Below are 9,471 nucleotides of genomic sequence, written 5' to 3'. Positions count from 1 at the left end.
TGGGCTGCCAACTTTAAGGTCAGCAGTTCGAAACTACCAGCCGCTCCGCGGGAGAAAGATGAGGCTTTCTACTCCCGTAAAGATTTACACCCTTGGGAACCCTGTACAGGGTCGCTATGGGTCGGAACCGACTCGACGGCACTTCACAACAACAACAACTATTACATATAAGGAGCTTTGGTAGCGTAGTGGTTACGAATCGGCCTGCGAATCGCAAGGTAAGCAGTTTGAAACTACCAGCTGTTCCGTGGGAGAAAGATGAGGTTTTCTGCTCCCGTAAAGATTTACAGCCTCAGAAACCCTATACAGGTTCACTAAGAGTCAGAACCAACTCCACGGTACTTAACAACAACAACTATTACATATGGAATAATATATTCTGGAAGAAAACAAAAATACTAATGTATCAGAGATCATTCCTAAGATGTCCTTCAGTGATTTATAAAAACAATTGAGACAATATGAGCAAAAATAATAAGAATTGACATGTATGGAAAAATTACGTTAGAGACACTTTATAAGCAGTGTCATTTAATCTTCAAAGCAATCTTAGGTTACTCTCTATAGCTTTCACATTTTTAAATGAAGGAGCTTAAACATAAAAGGTTGCAAAGCTAGTCAGTGAAAATTGTTTCAGGCTGTCTGACTCTAAAAACTGTGTTATTTATCAATTGATAAATTATCCCTTTATATTGTCAATTACCTTATAATAATAATTTAATCAAGTCAATAATATTAAGTTATAATAGTGGACTTCCAAGATATTCTCAAAGGAAAGAAAAAATAGATTTTTTAAATTAATTTTCATATGAACCTTAGTAACAAACTCTTTTATATTCTTCAACAGAAAGAAGAAGAAGAAGAAAAAAAAATTCTGCTGCTGCTCCATCATAAAGTTTATAGTTCTTTAAGCAGAATGTCTGAGCTAGACTGGATGTTCATTAGGGTCACTGATAACAAATTGGCCTGTCACATTTTGGGTGATGAAGTAGGAAGTATGTGTCTATGAGAATATGGAATATCCATAGACAGAAAATAACAAGCATTGGAAAAGACACGTTGCTATTTTGGCATCCAGAAATATTTTATGTGTTGTTGACAGTGCACTTAGACATTGAGCTTGAAAGAACAGATAGAGAGATAGCACTTATCACTTCCTTCCATTATCTATAACTCTAGGTTTGTCTTTCTACCTAATTCCAGCCACTTGAATAATTCTTCACCAAGTTCTTCTCTTCTTACCATGATTTTATAATAAATAATTTCTAACCTGATTCATTATTCATTGAAATTGTCTGACCATACTTGTGTATTCCTTGCAAATATACTCTGAGGAAAGAAAAAATTTAAAAAGTGAATAAAGAAAACAATTTCATAAGAGGCAGAAGGAAGAACTCTTTGATAAGGATGTATTGCATAGTAATGAGTTTAAAAGTAATTATATTAAGAATAACATGTTGCTGGTGTTGTTATTGTTAGGTGTTTCAAGTTGGCCCTAATTCAAAGTAACCCTATGTACAACAGACCAAAAAATGCCAGGTCTTGCGCCATCTTCACAATGATTGTTATGTCACATTTCAGTCCATTGTTACAGCCACTGTATCAATCCATCTAATTAAGTACCTCCCTTTTTTTTTTTTTTTTTTTTTTGTTTGCTGACCTTTTATTTTACCAAGAATGATGCTCTTTACCAGTAACTGGTCCCTCATTATCAAATATTCAAAGTACATGAAACAAAGTCTCATTATCCATACTTCTAAGCATACCAACTGTTCTTCTCCCAAGACAAATTTGTTCATTCTTCTGGCAGTCCATGATGTATACAATATTCTTTATTAACACCATAAAAGTTCTTCACTGAACTTCCTTATTCATTGTTCAGCTTTCACATGCATAACAAATGATTTTAAAAAATTACCATAGCTTATGACAGGTTCACCTTAATACTTAAAGTGACATCTTTAACACTTTAAAGAGCTCCTTTGCAGCAAAAATGCCCAGTGCAACCCATCATCATATGATTTATTGAGTCCTGCTTCCAGAAGCAGTGCTTGTGGTTCTAAGTAAAATGAAATACTTTACAACTTCAGTATTTTTCCTATTTAGCATGACATTGTTTAATAAATGGAGCTGTGCAGATTTTTGCTTTATTTACCTTGAGTAAATAATCTTTGGTAATCTTACCAAAGGCTATATTTATTGATTTTAATTAGTAATTGGTTCATAATCTTCCTCAGTTTTAATAAGCAAGGTTGTGTCATCTGCATACCATAGGTTGTCAAAGAGCCTTCCTCTTATTCTCATGTGGCTTTTGTCTTCAAATGGGTCACCTTCTTGAATGATTTACTCATTCTACAGATGGAATAAGTATGGTGAAAGGATACAACTCTGACACACATCTTTCTTGAGCTTTAAACATTCATAATAAAAAGTGAATAATGAAGGAAACTTCACAAAAGCTAGAGGAAGAATTGGTAGGATAAGGATGTATCACGTGATAATAAGTAAAATATTGGTTACATTAGAAATAGCATATAGATATTAAGTAGAGAATTTAATTATAGTTTATTTATTGTAAAATGGCCACAATTTTTACAGATTATTTTGGAAAAGATTGAAGTTGTCAAATATTTCATTTTGTGTAGATATGCCAAAGTGAATGGAAGAAGAAAGAACACACTCAGCATTTATCAAACTGAAAGAACTGAAGAAAAACGATGCCCTTGAGATGCAATACTGAAGAACTCCACAGGCAAAATATTGAATGATGCAGAAAACATCAAAAGAAGATGGAAGGTATATGCACACAGAGTTTCTGTACCAAAAATAAATTGTCAGTGTTCAACCATTTAAAAAGGCAGCATATGATAAAAAACAGATGGTACTGAAGGAAGTCCAAGCTGCACTGAAGGAACTAGCAGAAAGAAAGTCTCCAGGAATTAATGAAATACACACTGAAATCTTGCAGCAAACTGAGATGACACTGGAGGTACTCACTCATCTATACCAAGAAAATTTGAAGGCAGCTTCCTAGAAAACCGATTTGAAGAGATCCTTGTTTATGCAGATCAAAAATAGAGGTGACCCAACAAAATGCAGAATCATGGAATATTGACTATACCATGAACTACTACCTCTCATCTGACAGTTTGTCATAATGTGGTGGCTTGCATGATGCTGTGATCCTGGAAGATTTGCATTTCATATTCTAAATATGAGAAGGGTCACCCATGGTGGACAGGTTTCAGCTGAACTACAAGACAAAGAATAGGATAAAGGAGAGACAATCTACTTACGTATATTTACTCACTGAAATCTGTATCAATAGAACTGCAACACTGTCAGATAGCACCAGATTATTGAATATTGAAACACGATGAAGAGCACCAGAATATTGTTATATATAGTGCTAGATGATGACCTCCTCAGTTTGTAAGGCACTTAAAATACAACTGGGAAAGAACTGTCTCCTCGAAGTAGAGTTGACCATGATGACACAAATTGAGTAAAGCCTTTGGGATCTTCATTTGCTGATGGGACACAACTCAAAGTGAAGAGAAATAACTGTAATATCCGTTATTAATCAGAACATGTAGTAAGTATGAATCTAGGACAATTAGAAATTGTCAAAAATGAAATGGAAGACATAAACATTGATATACTAGGCATTAGTGAGCTGAAATGGACTGATATTGGCGACTTTGAATCTGAAAATCACGTGGTTCACTATACCAGAAGTGACAAATTGAAGAAGAATGGCATCATATTCATCATCAAAAAGAGCATTTCAAGACCTATGTACAACACTGTCTGTGATAGGATACTATCCATATACCTACAAGGAAGACCAGATAATACAACTATTATACAAATTTATGCACCAACCACTAAAGCTAGTGATGATGACATTGAAGAATTCTACCAACTTCTTCTGTCTTAAATTAATCAATGTTCAACCATTTCAAGTGGTAGCTTATGATAAAGAGCCAGTGATCATCACTTATATTAATATAAGGTGCACTGAGGCATTGGCATAGATAAAGGATCTGAGAATTGATGGAATACAAATTCAAATCTTTCAACAAACTGATGTGGCACTGAAGACACTCATTCATCTATGCTAAGAAATTTGAAGACAACTACTTGGCCAACTGACTGGAAGAAATCTGTATTTATGCCCATATAAAAAAGAGAGATGACCCAACGGAATGTGGAAATCATCAGACAATATTATTGATATCCCATAAAAAATAAAGTTTTACTAAATATAATACAAAATGGCTAAAACCATACATAGATAACTTCTCAATGTTTAAGCCAGATTCAGTATAGGACATGAAATGTGGAATATCCTTGCTGATGTCAAATGGATCTTGGTAGAAAGCAGAAAATACAAAAAAATTGTTTATCTGTTCTTCATTGATAATGCAAATGCCTTCAATTGTGTGCATGGGAAGCTATTGACAATATTGATGGAACGAGTGTTCTATAACTCTTATTTTTTTCTCCTGGGGAACCTGTACAAGATGAAGTACTTGTGTGAACAGAACATTGGAACACAATTTTTTTTTTTAATTAGGAAAGTTGTGCACCAGGGTTTTATTCTTTCACCATATTTATTCAATCCATATGCTTAGAAAATAATTTGAGAAGCTGGATTATGTGAAGAAGAATGTAGCATAAGGACTGAAGGAAGACTCTTTTACAACCTGCGACATGCAGATGACACAACCTTGCTTGCTGAAAGCCAAGAGTACTTAAAATATTTATTGATGAAGATCAAAGACCATGGCCTTAAGTATGGGTTGCAGCTCAATATAAAGAAAACCAGATTACTCATCACTGAACCAATAAATAACATCAAGATAACTGGAGAAAAGACTGAAGTTGTCAAAGAGTTCATTTTGCTCAAATAAACCATCAATTACAATTCATGGAAGCAGTAGTCAAGAAATTAAAAGATGTATTGCATTAGGCAAATGTCCTGCACAAGACATCTTTAAAGGCTTCAGGAGCAAAATTCTCAGTTTGAGGACTAAAGTGTGCTAATCAAAGCTATGGTATTTTCAGTAAACTCATACACATGTGAGAGTTGTACAAAGAGTAAAGAAAACCATAAAAAAACTGATAGATTTGAGTTTTGTGTTGAAGAGTATTAAAAGTATATAAAAATATTAAAATATATATATATAAATGTATAAAAAGTACTGCCAAAAGAACAAATAAGTCTGTGTTGGAAGAAGTACTGCCAGAACGCTCCTTAGAAGCCAGAGTGGACAGGCTTCATCTCTCATAATTTGGACATTTTATCAGGACATTTTATCAATCCCTGAAGAAGTGGAGGAAATCATCTCATAACCACTAAGTTACCAGAGCTTCCGTCAATATTGCATAAGAGAAATGATAAAGGGTAATTTGTTCTGGTTTCCGTTGATAAGGGGAATGCTTTCAATCACTCTCCACTGAAATTAATATTAGCCATCAGTTTTGTATGTATTCCCTTAATTATGATGAGGAATTTCCCTTCTATCTTAGTATGCATTTTTATCAGGAATGGGTATTGGCTTTTGTCAAATTCATTTTTTGCATCAATGGTTTGATCATATGGTTCTCTTTCTTTCTTTTATTTATGTAATAGATTATATTGATTGTTTATCTAATATTGACCACAACTTGTATGAATTCCACTTTGTTATTATGTATTATTGTTTCTATTTGTGGTTGGATTTATAAGCTATAATATTGTTGATAATTTTTGCATCTGTGCTCATGATCCATATTGGTTTATAAGTTTCTTTTTTAATGTTGTCTTTGCCTAGTTTAGGTGTCAGCATTATGATCACTTCATAAAGTGAATTCAGGAGTATTCTATCCTTTTCTATATTCTGGAATACTTTGAGTAGAATTACTCTTATACTCAGGTCAGGTCTTCTCTGAATGTTTTAATTAATGTAGAATTCTCCAGCAAAGCATTCTGGTCCAGTACTTTTTTTTTGGGGGGTGGCGTGGAGAGGGGCAACTATTTTACTAGGCACCATGCCTCTGTCAGTTTGTCTACTGTGGTGGCTTGTGAGTTGCTGTGATTCTGGAAGCTATGCCACCAGTATTTTAAATACCAGCAAGGTCACCCAGGTGGACAGAATTCAGATGAGCTTCCAGAGAAGACACACTAGGAAAAAAGAGTGCAAAACTATTACTGAATGTTTAGTCACTGAAAATCTTATGAATAGCAGAGAAACACTGTCAGATATAGTGCTGGAATATGAGCCCCTCAGGTTGGAAGGCACTCAAAATGCAATTAGGGAAGAGCTGCCTCCTCAAAGTAGACTTTACCATGATGACACAAATGAAGTAAAGCCCATGGGAGCAAAGATAACGGGACTTTCATTTGCTGAAAGGGCATAACTCAAAATGAAGAGAAACAGCTGTAAATATGCATTAATAATCGGAACATGGAATGTACAAAGTACGAATCTGGAAAACTGGATGAGTATTGGCCATTTTGAACCTAGCAACCACATGCTTTACTATGATGGGAATGACAAACTGAAGAGGAATTGTGTGCATTCATCGTCAAAAAAGAACTATCCAGATCAGGCATGAGGCACAATGCTGTCTGTAATAGGAAAATATCCATGCACCTACAAGGAAGACCAGTTAATACCACTATTATTCAAATTTACACACCAACCACTAAAGCCAGTGAGGATGAAATAGAAGAATTTTACCAACTTCTTCAATCTAAAATTGATAAAACATGTAATCAAGATGTAATGATCATTACTGGTGATTGGAATGCAAAGTTTAGGAGCAAAGAGGAAGGATCAGAAGTTGGAAAATACAGCATTGGTGATAGAAATGATGCTGGGGATCGCATGATAGAATTCTGCAAAATCAATGATTTGTTAATTTCAAATATGTTCTTTAGATGGCATAATAGACAACTTTACACATGGACCTTACCATATGGAATACATAGAAATCAAATTGACTATATCTGAGGACAGGGATGATGGAAAAGCTCCATATAATCAGCCAAAAAAGGGCCAGGGGCAGATGGTAGAACAGACCATCAATTGCTCATATGCAAATTCAAACTGAAGCTGAAGAAAATGAAACAAGTCCACGAGAACTAAAATATGAAATTGAACCTATCCCACCTGAATTTAGAGAACATCTGAGGAATAGATTTGATGCATTAAACACTAAAGGCTGAAGACTAGTAGAGTTGTATGATGACATCAAGAACATCATACATGAAGAAATCCAAAAGTCATTAAGAAGACAAGAAAGAAGGAAAAAATCAAAATGGTTGCCAGAAGATACTCTGAAACTTGCTCTCTAGCATAGACATGCTAAAGCAAATGGAAGAAGTGAGGAGATACAAGAGATGAACAGAAAATTTCAAAGGCCAGCTTGTGAAGAAAAAAGTCAAATATTACAACAAAATGTGCAAAGATCTGGATTGGAGTCAGAAAACCAAAATGGAAGAATTTGCTTAGCATTTCTCAAGGTTGGAGAATTGATGAAAAAATCCAAGCCTCAACTTTGATGTTCAACCATTTCAAGAGGTAGCGTATGATCAAGAGACAATGATACTGAAGGAGAAAGTCCAAGGTTCATTGAAGAAATTAGAAAAGAACAAGGCACCAGGATTTTATGGAATAAAAATTGAATTCTTTCAAGAAAGTGAGGTGGCACAGGAGGCACTCACTCATCTTTGCCACAAAATTTAGAAGACAACTATCTGGATAACTGATTGGAAGAGATCTGTATTTGTGCCCATTCTAAAGAGGGGCAGATGTAAATAGTGACACAAGCTTAACTTTGGAACAACAGGGCTCTGTAATCCAGGGATCTAGGCATAGTTTGAAGAGGGGAAATAATACTAAGATGCTTGACTGTCTTATGAATATTGGTTTCCCTTACCTAAAATTATAAAACAGTGGGATAGAAAGGATTGTTGGGAAACATGATTACAGAAAACTTGTAAGCTCGTCTTCAGCCTATAACTGATTGGAATACCTAAAAGAGGTTCTAGAACTTGCCCAGTGCAATAGGCCACTTGCGGAGCCTTTGCAGAGTATAGGACATTAGGTGGAATTCTGAGTCCCATCCAGAACCTCCTGAGGTCGGACATTTCCACTAGAAAGGACAAGTAGATCAGCCTGGAACAGAAAGAGCAACAGAAGATGCATCTTCAAAGAAAGAACATCAGGAAAAACATAAAACAAAAATGGCAGTATTACTGGCTACTGCGAGAATAAGCAAGCTGTTCACCGGGAAGCCATCAAGGCAAACAATCAAGTTCCTTCAGGACAAACCCACCTCTAAGACTGAAACTCAAAGGGAACCCATGAGTAAGCATGTAAGCTTGCTGGCAAGCATGTTGTTCTACGGGTGAGTAGAAGAGGGGGAAAGGCAGCAATGAAAAAATGCGGCTGAGTTCAACCACTGTCTGTTGACTTTTGTTGACCTGGAGATGAGAGAGAAGAGGAAGGGCTGCTGGTCAAATGTGTGGTGAGACCTGGGAACATCACACATTGTGGTGAGAACAATGGACAAAGACATAGCCACAGAGGCCTAGAGCTAAGAGTGAAGCATCCAGCAGGTATGAAGTGAAGGTAGAGGCACAAGAACACCCAAATTTTCAGATAGTACCCATTTGACCTAGCCTTGATGGCTTGATAATCAAAACTCAACTAGAGGAAGATTAAAAAAAAAAAAACAATTTTTAATAAAGGAAACAAGGGGAAATTACTACAATTTGATGAACTTGAACTATATTCATGGAGGTAGTAACTCTAAATACCAACAGAGAAGTATCAAGTATCAATGCTATCCTCTTTGTACACAGGGTATAGAGGGACAGGCAACTTAGCCATTGGCTACCTAAAATGAGGGGGCGATAAAGTCACAAAGTGACTGGATTACAAGGTATCAATAGGGAGTTTAATTTAAGAGTGTATGAGGGAAGAAAGCGTCCCTACTGAATAGTTATAATCTTGTCTAGATAGGTCTGGTTAGAAGAGATGGGGATACGATTATTATGATTCTATAGTGAGTAATTGTTATCATGACTAATTGTGACTTTCACAATTGTAAAGGTATACTTTGTAACAAAAATGAGGGAGCAGTTAATCTTACAGTCTAGAAACAAAGGATCCTAGGACCATCAAGGGAGAAGAGCACAAGTGGAATATGGGACATTATCCAGAGAAGTAATGACACCAAAGATGGATGCAGAGATGGAGACGTGGAGAGGCAGAGCACCTGAGGATTCTAGATTCATGGGAAGAGAGGAACCAAGAGATGGTGGCCATGAGGCAGACCTGCAGAATGTGCTCTTTGATGGTATATCTTATTATATATGAAAAAAATTATATTTATATATATTGAAGAGCAGAGATGTCAGCTTGAGGACTAAGGTGCGCCTGACCCAGGCCATTGTGTTTTCAATAGCCTCATATG

This window comes from Chrysochloris asiatica, unplaced genomic scaffold (assembly GCF_000296735.1).
Source record: "Chrysochloris asiatica unplaced genomic scaffold, ChrAsi1.0 scaffold00189, whole genome shotgun sequence".
In the NCBI taxonomy this organism is placed as follows: Eukaryota; Metazoa; Chordata; class Mammalia; order Afrosoricida; family Chrysochloridae; genus Chrysochloris; species Chrysochloris asiatica.
The sequence above is the reverse complement of the archived record's forward strand: the minus strand, read 5'-3'. Positions refer to the sequence as shown.